The 10746-nt window shown below is 31.6% G+C and overlaps 1 non-coding gene across 1 annotated transcript; it reads left to right on the plus strand.

Annotated features, from left to right (window-relative positions):
- The first annotated feature begins 4958 nt into the window (after positions 1-4958).
- Positions 4959-5065, plus strand: LOC139894836 (small nucleolar RNA R71). Its single transcript, XR_011775316.1, has one exon. It is a non-coding gene; the product is annotated as a small nucleolar RNA R71 (small nucleolar RNA).
- Positions 5066-10746: the final 5681 nt, after the last annotated feature.

The following is a 10746-nucleotide window of genomic DNA, read 5'->3' on the forward strand; positions in this document are numbered from 1 at the left end:
TCCAATAACCCAATCTTTAATATTTAGTCCAACATCATGATTACTTCGGCTCAAATAAGCATAATAATAATTTAGTTACGAGACATTAATTTAAAAAAGGAAAAACATAGCTTACAGTGATTATTTATCGCGTAGCGTTACACGGACAGAATTCTGACTTAAAACCCGTAAAACATTTCTTACAATAACCCAATTATTATTAAACTTAAATTAAAATTAAAATAAAAATTATATATATTATGTTTACAGAGAAAAGAAAAGAGAAAAAGGTGTGTCTTTCTTCATTCTCCGTAGTCTCGTTTTATAGGCAAATGTTGATTTGAAATTTTCACTTATGACCCCTTAACTATGCTTAATTAACAACTTTTTATTATTTATTATTATTCTTATTATGAATTATTTAAATATTATATTATATTCTTGTGCATAGTTGACTTGTACTTTCAGCTCCGTTGCGTCGAGCGTTGAAAGTTGGTTCATATCTCGGTTCCGAATTTTTGAACGCCTTTTCGTATAATTTAATATCTTGTACTTTGCGTTTTGCGACTTGTACTTTTGTAATTTTGAGACGTTTCTCATCAATAAATTGAACCACTTGAATTGTACTTTGTACTTTTTAGCTTTTTGGTCATTTGCGTCTTCAAATCGTCGAATCTGTCTTTTGTCTTCACCTTTTATTATTTAAACGATAATTACTTGAAATTAGAACAATTGCAATTAAAAGCTTGTCTTTCTTGAAGGATAATGCTATGAAATATATGTTCGTTTTTAGCATTATCAAATATTCCCACACTTGAGCGTTGCTTATCCTCAAGCAATATAGAACTTGAATATAACTTTACTAGAATCACTTCTTTATTCTTCACACTTTGTACATAAGTGATTTCAATACGGCAGTTATGAACAATGATGGTAACGATGTGGTTTACAGTCTCACATGACTATAAAAATTTAGATCCGTTAGGAAATTGGATCTTTATGAAAACATTTGATCTTTTGAAAATTCAATCTAGTTTTTACCCTAGATAAGTTTTCCGGAATAACCCTTCACCGGTGTTGCAAAATGTTATTGTGGGTTTTGTGGGTTTCGAATTTTAAAATTTTAGCTCAAAACTTTACGGTTTTGTGTCACCCACTTGCTAACCTTGTATTAGGAAAGCAACACGTCCAATTTACTTGTTCCGTATATTACCTTTCAGTAAACTACCGTCCGGTTGTAAAGGAAAGCGATGAACAAGCAGCTGTTAAGGCAATGTCTAATGACATGCTTTTGATTATGGTCTATATCGTGTCGGATGCAATTACTATCCTTTGTAGGAGCAATAGTAAAGATCACCCTATAGTTTTTCGGTCTGGCACAAAGTCCTGTCTCCGACCATGCTATGCAACCACCGTTCTTACGGTTGACACCCGATTTGGTTCAGGTGACCTAATGAATTCTGATGAATTCTCAGGATTTTACGTTCAATGGTAATGAACGCATTGAAAATAGGTTTTCAGAAAAAAAATTGGTTTGTAATTTGATCAAAATATTTTCTCGTTCAAGTTCGAGTTTAGATATCATCGAATTCCATGAGTTTGTAATTCTCAATCTTTAAAGTCAATCTCAAGGATTGAGTAATATCAGGCTTAAAAGCTGATTTTTAATCTTTAAGGAGATTATCCTTACTGGGGGTCTGATTCATTCGTCTTATCAAGCTAATTTGCACGGCGCCCTCCCCATTTTACGAGACAGATCCTCTCATGGTTAGGATAAGTCTGACCACATGGCTACCCTGTTTGATGCTGAGGTCCGTGGATTTCCTGCTGATTTTAGAGATAACTTTTCTAGATTTTTCGTCAACCTACAGCTGGTCTGGACGACAACTTCTTGACCGAAATCAAGAAGCACGTGTCTTTTTTGGAAGACTTTACTTCCTTTTAATGATGAAATTGATTCATCGTGTAGATCCATCTTTCTTTCGAATATATTACAGTAAATCGGGTAAAACTGTTTAGTTTAGTCCAAAATAAAAGTACCTGCAATAAGCTTGTACAGATATGTGATATATGTTTTAAAGAACTTGGTGAATTGTTCCCACACTCAACTTTTATTTATTTCTTTCTTTGCCTTTTTATTCCCCTCTATTCCATTTTAAATGAATTCAAGCGTTTTGGGTTGTTTCTCAATTTATGTCCTTTCCAAGGTAACAATAATTTCGGTAGTATCACCTAGTTTTATCGTTCATAAATATGTATAAACATGATTTTGAATTCATTTAGTTGAAAAATTTTCAAATTTTCACAAAATTTGGCAATTAAACCAAGCGTAAACCCGAGAGAATTTATAACCCTTCCCCACACTTGAGATCTTGCAATGCCCTCATTTGCAAGAAATCAGTAAAAATTTAAATTCATGAGGGTGATTAGTGTAGAAAAATGATTAAAATTACCGAGTTTGCAAACATATTGTTGTTATTTCACATTTGATATTTTGCGTCTTGTCGTCAAAATTAGTAGCTTTTGCTGAACTTAATGACAGTCTTTGAAAGATGGTTGTTTTACCCTGTTTTGTACATAAGATAAACTACAAACATATATACATATTTTTGAAGTTTGGTATATTACCCCACTTTCAAAAATTTATAAAATCTAATATTTTTTTGGCATACTTTAAATCAATAAAATTAAAAATAATGATAACAAAATTTGTTGTCCCGCCCTCGGGTAAAGCAATTTCGGTTCAATGACCTAGTGTTTAACTCACGACGAATTTTAGAAATCATTTTTTTAAAACTTAATTAAATAAAGTAAATTTTTGTTTTTAAAATCACACAAAACTTAAATTTAAAAAGCATATTAATTTCATATAAAACCTACAAAACAAAAAAAAAAAATTCAGAATGGAGGGAGAAAACTAGTTCTTTAGTGTCTGCTAATGGAAAAGACCAATCGGATTCCATTCTCGGAACTACACGAGAACAGAACAACTAACTCTAGACAGCATTTTCTTTTTAGAACATTTTGAATCTCCCCACACTTAGGTAGCTGTGGTATCAAAATTGTGATTAACTTCATAGTCAATTTTTTTTGGACCATAATCAACTTGCATATCTGTGACTTTTGCTTTAAGTCATTGGTCGGATTCTTGTGTAATATCCACAAATTCAACTAATTTTGCCTTTTCTTTAGGCGACAGATTGGATACTAACCGGTTATATAACTTAAAGTTCCCCTTGGTTCTAGCATCGCGAATTCATTTAATAAGTTTCTTCATTGAACTATTAATAACGGGATCATTTAATTTCGTATCAACAACGGGGTTCTTTGTTATCAGGTCATCATTAGGTGTTACTTCATTTTCCCCACACTTAGACGTTTTATTATTGTTGAGCACTACCGTTGGAGTTGGTAAAACAACATGGTTCTTACCAATCATTTTTGCTGGTTCAACGGTTTTGGTTGGTGGAGATTTAGACTTTCGAATCATAAAGGTGATCGATTTCTCATCATTACTAAGTGTCATTCTACCCTTTCTTACATCAAATAAAGCCCCGGTGGATGCTAAGAATGGTCAACCTAAAATTGGAGGAATGTTTGGGTCCTCTTCTATATCAATGACAATGAATTCGACTAGAAAGGTTAAATTACCTACTTGAATGGGTAGGTTGTCAGCAATTCCAACTGGGTGCTTAATGGTTTGATCAAGGAGTCGAACACTCATATCCGTTGGACTTAACTCACCTACTCCTAATCTCTTATATAATGAAAGAGGCATAACACTCACACTTGCACGTAAATCTGCTAGTGACTCATACATGACACAGTCACTTAGTAGACAAGGAACAATAAATTCACCCGGATCACCTACCCTAGATGGAGGTTTTGGTAGAACTGTCTTCACCGGGTTTACTTCTACGGTTTTTGTTTCTTGTACTTTCTTATTCTTCTTCTTCTTCTTTTTTCCAAAGGTATCACAAAATTTATTACCTATCACTTGCTCATACTCAACTCCTTTTCTTGGAAATAGGATGGGTGTTTTGTATGGTGCCACCACTGGCTTTACATACTCGGGTGGTGGTGGTGTTGTAACTTCTTCATTGTTACTCACATCTAAAACTTTCTCATCTTCTGGTGTTGGTTTTTCAGAATTTGTTGATACCATGTTAACATTTTCATTCCGAGGATTTACTTCATTATTACTCGGTAGCTTTCCTTGTCCCCTTTCACTCATCAATCTAACAAGAGTACCTACTTGTTTTTCTAGATTCAAAATGGAAGCTTGTTGAGTTCTTAATGACTGATCAAACCTCTCATTTGTTTGGGTTTGAGATGTAATAAATTGTGTTTGAGATTCCATTAGCTTTGCCATCATTTCTTCCAGATTTGACTTTTTCTCTTCGGTTTGTTGTGGTGGTTTATACAAGCCAGGTCTTTATTGATTGAAAGTGTTTTGAGCTGGTTGGTTATTCAGACCTTGTTGGTTGTACGAGTTATTGTTGGGTCCATTTGGATTGTAAAGAATGTTTTGATTTCGATTAAAGTTTGGCCTTGGCGGTTGATAATTATTTTGATAATTATTTCCCGGCCTTTGGTTTATGTAGGAAATATTCTCACGTTGTTCCATCATTTGTTCATTGTGACAATCTTTCGTTAAGTGTGGTCCACCGCATTGCTTACAACTGATTCTTATTGCGTGAATATCTTTAGTCATCTTTTCCATTCGTCTCTCGAAAGCATCTATTTTTGCGGAAACAGAATCAAAGTTATGGCTAGAATCGGCTCTAGCCGCTTTAGATGAATGAAAAATATCTTTTTCCTGATGCCACTCATGAGAGTGGGATGCTGTGTTATCAATGATCTTGTGAGCTTCGGTTGCGGTTTTCTTCATAATGGAACCACCAGCTGCTGTGTCGATGTCTTTTCGTGTGGCGATGTCGACGCCTTTATAGAAAATTTGCACTATTTGAAAAGTATCTAAACCGTGTTGAGGACATCCTCTCAACATCCTTCCGAATCTTGTCCATGCCTCATATAACGTTTCATTTGGCTTTTGCACGAACGTGGCAATTTCTCCTTGAAGTCTCACAGCTTTAGATGCCGGAAAGAATCTTTGAAGAAATTTCTCAACTAAAATATCCCATGAGTCAATCGTTCCTTCAGGTAACGATTCTAACCAATCTTTGGCTTCTCCTTTTAAAGTCCATGGGAACAACATAAGATAAATAGTTTCATCCTCAACTTCTCGGATTTTAAATAGATTACAAATCCTATTAATAGTTCGAAGATGTTCGTTTGGATCTTTTTTTGTTGTACCACCAAATTGGCACTGATTGGTGATCATGTGTATGATTTGTCCTTTGATTTCAAAATCTGATGCTCTAACATCTGGCTGATTAATGGCATGACCTTGGCCCGTGCGTGTGGCTCTCATTCGGTCTTCCATACTTTGAGGTTCCGTTACTTCCATAATTGAATTTGTTGAATCCGAATCACTAGAAGATTCTGATTTAACTATTTGTGGTTCAGGAGGAATGATTAGTGGTTCAGGATCTTGGAATTGTCCTTGAATATCCTCCGGATTCTCAGTTGTGAAGTCGGGTTCAAAAGATGGATTGTCGGAAATTTGAATTGGAGTATTTGTTCGACTGGATGATGATTCTAAAGAAAAATCAACAGCAACAATATTGGCTAGATGCCTTGATCGAGTTACAGGTGGTGAACTGTCACGACTCGGAAAATTTCGACTAATTTTAAACCAAACTCTCGATACGATATTGTATTTTCAACACGATAAGCAAAGTCTGATAGGTTGAGTCTCAAAAATTTTGAACTGCTTCATATATTCAATTGGCCTTCGACTGTTCTCGACGATTCACGAACAACTATTTGTAAATAGATACATATATATGTGTATGTATATAAATGTGTATATAAATACTACTTGGAAATATATAAAATAATATTAAATCTATTTGTTTAAAAATATATAATATATATTTATGTGATAAAACTTGTTATTTAAAACTGATTATATATATAGAGAGAGAGAGTAAATGGAAAATGAATGATTTCGAGCCTAATTAGTAAACGTCAGTGACACTCGGATGACGTTTCATTAGTTTTAATATAGATCTAATACAAGTTTATGAAGATTTAAAATAAAAGTTGAACAGTAAATTGATTTCGAAGATTTTAGGTTTGATAAAAATATTTTTACCTTTTTAAGTTTAAATATTTGTACTCCATACATATAAATTGGAACAGAAAATAAATAATTATCGAACCCTTTTGATCAGGTTTCAAACAGTTAATGAGTGAAATAATTAAATATATTTAATCTAATCATTTGGGATTTTTAGGAACACTTTTATACATTAACTGTTTAGCAATGGACACGATATAGCCATCCGGGATAAACTGTCGGTAATTAGAATCCAAATATTTCGATGGATTACTGTTGGATCAATGATTTTTCTACTTTATCAATTCACATGTTGAAATATAATTATTATTTTATTATTATTTAATTATTAAGTATCACTGTTTGTTAAGTATTACATCTATATATATTATAGATACATGATGAGTTGCACCATTTTTATTTACGTTTACTGTGAGCAACCAATTACATCTACTACAACTACAGATTTTATGTTCAAAGACCCAAGAATAACAACCACCATGAACCACTTACATCATCTTCTCCAAACCATCATAACCGTAAACAACCAACAAACCTCTTTGGCTCACCACCACAACCACCCTACGGGAACCACCATCTCCACTCCATCACCGTGAGCTCCAACTCACCGGCCATCAAAAACCACCACCTCTTCCATCTCTCTCTATGTTTCTCTCTTTAGATTCATGTTTTCTGTGACACTCACAATCACCATAGTGCTGATACACTTACTTGTTGTTTCTGTCTACTATAACCGTGACATTCACCACAGCTAACCTTCTCAAATCATCACCTTCACCCGAGTAATGTTTTCGTTGGCTGTCAACTGTGAAAAGCCACCACCGTGAACCACAATCGCATCACTTTTATTTTTTTTGTTTCACCTTGCATACCACCTCCTTAAACCAAACCACCTTCTAACCCATCATGAAACCACAAACTTTTGCTTTTAACTTGCTGTTTTCTGTTAAATTTCAAAACCAACAACCACCATAACCGAAGCACCATCCATCACCCTAATTTTTCTGTTTTGATCGAACAACCACAAAACCCAATAACCACCTGTTCGATATTATTTCTTTTTCTGTTTTGATCATAACAACCACCACCATTGAACTACAAACAACCTTATTAAACTGTTACGTTGCTTCTGTAATTGCAGCTACAACTGCTATTATTCGTTTTCTGTCCTTCTATTTAAACTGAACCCAACACCAACTGTTTACTCTATGTAAATTCTTTTCTGTTTTAATTCTATCCGAAGGAAAGCCACAAGAGCCGTTACCTGCCATTGCTAATTTTTTTGTTCAAACGAAAAAGTGTTATACGTGCACTTCTGTTTAACTATTTGTTGTTGCAAACCGAAAACAAACAGGCCACAAAAGTTTATTTGGGTTTTGCTAGTTGGATTTTAATAAATGGGCTTGTATATATTCTTGGGCTTGATTTAATTGATGTTGGGCTTCTAATCGGGCTGAGAGGTTTAATAACAAGGAGGACACATGATAAAATGAAATGAAATCGTATTATAACAGAAAAACTAAACAGAACGGATGGTTAGGCGGTTGTGGTTGTTAACGAGAGGTCAGGGGTTCGAATCCGGGCTAAGGCGTTTATTTTTTTTAGGCTTGTCTTCAAAGGTTATATTCTACTATTATTATTATTATTATTATTATTATTATTATTATTATTATTATTATTATTATTATTATTATTATTATTATTATTATTATTATTATTATTATTATTATTATAAAAAAATATTAAAATTATCATTTATTAATAAAGTTTTCATTATTATTATTACTACGATTATTATTTTTATCAATATTATTATCATTATTATTATTATTTTCACTAAAAGAATCAAAATTATCATTATTATTAAAATTTCATTATTATTATTATAATCATTTTTATTATTATTAAGGTATATTTACTATTATTATTATTATTATTATAAAACAATATAATTTTTATTTAATATTATTAATATTATTTTATCAAATAACCATTAGATATATAAAACTATACTTAATACATATAACTTAACAATATTAATATTTGTATTTATTTAAAATACATAAAATGAATATATTTAATTTATTAAGGAAACCTATAAGTTATTAATAAAAAATTGATATCACTAATATATATATAAATTTGTTTGATTACAATTATGTGTGTTAATATATAAGTAAATGATATAGGTTCGTGAATCCGAGACCAACCCTATATTTGTTCAATGACGTCATATGTATTTTTACTACAAAATACAGTATGGTGAGTTTCATTTGCTCCCTTTTTAATTGCTTTTGCAATATATATTTTTGGGCTGAGAATACATGCGCTGCTTTTATAAATGTTTACCAAATAGACACAAGTACTTAAAATACATTCTACGTTGAGTTGTACCACTGGCATACTTCCCTATAGCTTGGTAACTACTATTTACATGGGTATTGTAAACGCGAATCCTGTTGATAGATCTATCGGGCCTGACAACCCCAACCGGACTGGACGACCAGTATTCAACGGTTGCACAGTACTTCGTTTTGTAGGCTACACTTGGTACAGTGTAGTGAGATTTCATAATAAAGGGAATATGCGACGTTGATTAATAGTTAAGTATGGTTACCAAGTGCTCAACCACTTAGAATGCTTTACATACACTTGCGAGTATATTATGTTTATGATTATGAAATCTTGTGGTCTATTAATATATTGAAATGATTGTTATGATAAACCTATCAACTCATCAACCTTTTGGTTGACACTTTTAAGCATGTTTATTCTCAGGTACGAATTAAGTCTTTCGCTGTGCATTTTCTCACTTTAAAGATAATACATGGAGTCATACATGGCATATTTAGGACAGTACCTCGCAATGGGACCAGATGTTGATGACTTCGTCCAGGTGGATAAGGACTGGTTTTTACATGAACGTATGAAAGGTGGTGAACGTTTTGCTCGGTGCATTCACTGAATATCCTATTAGTTATAAAAATAAAAATTATATAAGTTATCAAATTAATAGACTTTTCTGATTTTGCCCACGTTTTGAATAGCCAATAGATGCAGCAGGTAGCCAGGACCCTTTAAATCGGAAGCCCACAACTCGCCACTAACAAATCCTACTATTACTACGAACCAGAAAATTTGGATGTCTATCAATTTAATCGCTTAAAATAATGTTTCGTTTGAAATTTTAGAGAAGAAATAGAAAATTGTATGTCCTAAAAACTAGAGCGTCGAGAAATAAGAAAGAAAAAGATTTTGTCGAAAAAGGTCAAAAAAATAAAAGGTCGAAAAATATAAATAAGAAAGTAGCGCGTCGAAACTTAAAAGGGATTCTAAACGAAAAACGGCAATTACTTAAAATGATACTAAAATTTTAACACGGCGTCGCAAAATTTTAAGCTACCTAAATCTTAGTCTAAAGAAAAAGCACTTAAGGGATTCTACGGTAAAGCCTAAAAATCTAAAAGTATAAAAATAACTATGACAAAACTAAACTTAATACTAAAAGTTGTAACTAGAGTCTAAAAATCTAAAAGTAATAAAACTTAAAATAAGTATATTTTTTTTAATTTTATAGACAAAATCTTAAAAATATATATATATATTTTTTTTTAAAATTTTTTTATTTTTATATATTTTTATATTTTTTTAACTATTTTAATATTTCTTTTTTAAGGATTTTAATTTTTTTTTTTAATTTTTTTTCACGAAATTAATAAATTTTTTTAAAAAACTTTTTTTTAACTCATTTACTATTCATGAATAGTAAATGAAACGAAATTAATTAATTTACTATTCACATTAAAGCGATATGATAGAAATTATTAATTATAAGTTACATAATATACCCCTGAAGTATTTAATAAATACGACTTTTTAAAACTTTACGATTCAAATTTAATTCAAAATTATTATTATATTATTATATTTTATTTCAATATTATTATATTATTATATTTTATTTCAATATTATTATATTATTATATTTATTAAATTATTATATTTAAATTAATATATCTTTAATCAATCAAAAACTAAAAAAAAAAACTTAAATACCCCGTGAAGACACAAAAAGTGTCCCCGGCAGGGGCGCCAAAAACTTGATGTGTTCTCTAAGGTGTGTATGAAACGGCTATCAGTTTTATATTTATTTACTACAGGAAATCACCTAAATTAAACTAAAACACAAAAGGCAAGTATACCTATCATGTAATAATATAGCTAAGGCAAAGTCCGGGAGGTCGATCCGTGGACTCTGTTATTGTGTGTCTTACTAGGTCAAATTAGTTACTTAAGTAGTTAAACTAGATATAGTAATTATAGGTAACTTTGGGGGGATTTAGCGTTTAATGACCGGTTTGTCGATTTTATATTTTAAGCGTACAGATAAATGACGATAATTAAAGTGCGTAAAATAAATAACAATATTAAAATGACAATAAATAAAATTGCGAGTAAATGAAAGTACGATGAGAAATACAATAAAAGAATTATGCTTATTTAAACTTCCGTAATCATGATGTTTGACGTTTTGATTTTAATTTATTATGCTGGGTTAATTG

The sequence above is a fragment of the Rutidosis leptorrhynchoides genome, chromosome 2 (genome assembly GCF_046630445.1).
Source record: "Rutidosis leptorrhynchoides isolate AG116_Rl617_1_P2 chromosome 2, CSIRO_AGI_Rlap_v1, whole genome shotgun sequence".
NCBI lineage: Eukaryota > Viridiplantae > Streptophyta > Magnoliopsida > Asterales > Asteraceae > Rutidosis > Rutidosis leptorrhynchoides.